Below are 2,860 nucleotides of genomic sequence, written 5' to 3'. Positions count from 1 at the left end.
CGTTTATTATATTTGTCGTATTGTTCGTTATATTATGTAATATTTGTACTGTCAGTATTAAATATTATATTGTCTGTTATACCTTCGTTTAATTAGCAAGATAATATTATGTGTGTTTATTGCTAGTTAAATATTTATTTCTATGCATTAAATCTTTTTCAAATATTATTATCAGTAATTTCGTTCGCGTACGGTATATTTTATTTATTTATTATGTTTGTGTTTTTCTAACAACTCATGTAAATAAATTTTCACCATTAACACAACAAAAAACAAAAAGAAAAAAATTAACTTTAACTGTTAAGTTTTCACTTTAACTGTTACGTTAATGCCTGGACAGCCAGTTAACAGTCAAACCCGCTGACAGCACGATTCTCCGTGTTTTATATCACCATTCAAATCAATATTTTGCATTTCAAAATTCCAAGATTTTTGTTCTAGAAGTCTTCTGATAATCACATGATCAGCAGAGACTCAACACTGCACAAAAATCAGGTACGCTTAACTGTCTCCTACACAAACAGTCCCTAATTAGGGTTTTTGTTTTTTTCAGGAGAACAAGTTTTTTGAGACCTCAAATGGATTTCATGGATCTCCATATGTCTCAAAGTACCACCAGACAAATTTTCAAACTTCGGTTCGCTCGGACGCACAGTCAGCAGCTCAAATAGTCAACAGACGACCAGTTTGACCGAAAAGTCAACAGACAGTCAAAAATGAAATTTTTTGTCAACATCCATATTTTGTCAAAAGATTCACCATTTGATCAATGGTTGATCATAATTCATCAAGAAAAGTCCAGAAATCAACAAAACCCTAAGTTTCAAAATTAGGGTTTTCTCCTAAAAAGTCAACTTAACTTTGACTGGCCATAACTCTCTCCTTGTTCATCCAAAAAATTCCAACCAAAGCTTGTTTTTAAGGAAGTTCAATTATCCTTCAAATGAAATTGATCCCATGGTCATTGGATTTACCATTTGGAAAATATGAGCCAAGACATTACAGGTCATTTTCAAAGTCAACAAAAAGTGGTTTTTTGTCAAAGCCCATAACATCAAGATAACTTCTCCAAATGCAAAAAAGCTTCCAAAGTAGATTGTAGAGGACATCTTGAGGTTTCTAAAAAGTACAAGAACTCATTCATATGATCAAAATTGAGGGAGATATGCCTTGTTGAAGTTGGCTATTTTTTGGAAAAATGCATGAAACCAACATTGATCAAAAATGTTTTTTTTCCAAAAGAGGCCAAACATGCATGATCCAAACATGTTTCTAATGATGTTAAAGGGCTCCCATGACCAACATTTGGCCCATGAAATTTTTGTTTCTTTTTTAATCTAATTTTATTACATTTAAAATTAAATTAAAAAAGAAATGATTCAAGACAATTATCCAAAGCTTTTTTCCTTAGCTTGAGTCACCAAGATGGCTTAACTTCTGCAGCATAGAGATGTACAGCAGGCCTAGAGCAAGAGGGTGAAGAAAAATGAAGCCATGACCAAAGAATTCAAAGCTTTTTATATTAAAAAATTCAAAAGTTCAAAGACAATCAAGAATTGTTAGCTTAAGTTTGCAGCACTCTTATTGCTCATAAATAGCTTAGCATACTTCAGTAAGGATAGAGAGAAAAATTCAGAACAAAACACATGCTTATATCACTCTTGTAGAAACTTGAAATTTTCAAAGAAATTCAAATTTTGAATTTTTAGTTTAAGCTAATTTCCAGTCCAAATAATTATCTAAACACGATCATCAAACATCCTTGAACCTATCCCAATCATTTACAACAAGCAAATCATTCAGAACCAAGCACCATAGCTCACGGTTTGTCCAAATATAAACTAACTCGAATTCAATCATACATGCATGTTTAACAAGATGTAATTGTATATTTGTGTTTGGTTAGATGTTCTGATCGTTTCTGGAACTTTAATTTGATTTTAATGGAGGTTTGAAACATATGCCATTTTAGGGTTTATGAAGCTCAAAATGGGACTTTTCGTTTAAGGCAAAATATGACCAAACTAAGGCCATGGTTGTGATCAGTGGATCATTTGCAGTCGATCCATGGTCTCAGGTCTTATTTATATAGCTTGTCTTGTGATTTTTAATTTGCAAGAGCTTTAGTGACGGGAAAAACCGTTGGTAAAGCCTTTACCTACGGTTGCAGGAATTTGAAATGAAGAAGACGAAGACGTGGCGTCCTCTGGTAGGCTGGTTTGCGCGCGCGTGTGTTTTAAATTTCAAACCAATCATATGCTTTGCGTTCCACCATCATGTTATGCGCCTCATGATCTCAGCCTTCAGATCATCCTGCCAGCTCATCCAACGTGCCTAAACATGCATCCATACCATGCTCCCTCAGTGAGCACCACACCAGATTATATATTTAATATTTTCTATTTTTATTTGATTTTCTTTGTAAAATTAATTCAAAATAGTTTTAAAAATCAAAAAAATATAATAAAAATATTTTTAGGTTGATAAAATAATATTTTTTTTTGACATAAAAATATGTTATTTTTCTTCATAATTAAAATATTTTGTTTAATTAATTAGATAATATTGTTATATTTATCTTTTAATTATTTCTAACCTATCAAAAAATTAGAAAAAAAATATTTTCTTTTTATTTAAATTAGGTTTATATATTATAAACTAATTTTGTACATATTTAGAATATTTCTTTCTTTGAGTTTAATTTATGTGTATAATTATTTGTATAATTATATGTTAATTAACTTAATAATCTCCAAAACAATTTCAAAAATCCTAAAAAATTAATTTTATTTTAAAATTAATTAACAAACAACTTGGACATATTTTAGACTTAATTTTTTAGGTTTAAATTTTATTTCTA

The sequence above is a fragment of the Vicia villosa genome, unplaced genomic scaffold (genome assembly GCF_029867415.1).
Source record: "Vicia villosa cultivar HV-30 ecotype Madison, WI unplaced genomic scaffold, Vvil1.0 ctg.000192F_1_1_1, whole genome shotgun sequence".
In the NCBI taxonomy this organism is placed as follows: Eukaryota; Viridiplantae; Streptophyta; class Magnoliopsida; order Fabales; family Fabaceae; genus Vicia; species Vicia villosa.
This window is presented reverse-complemented; position numbering follows the sequence as displayed.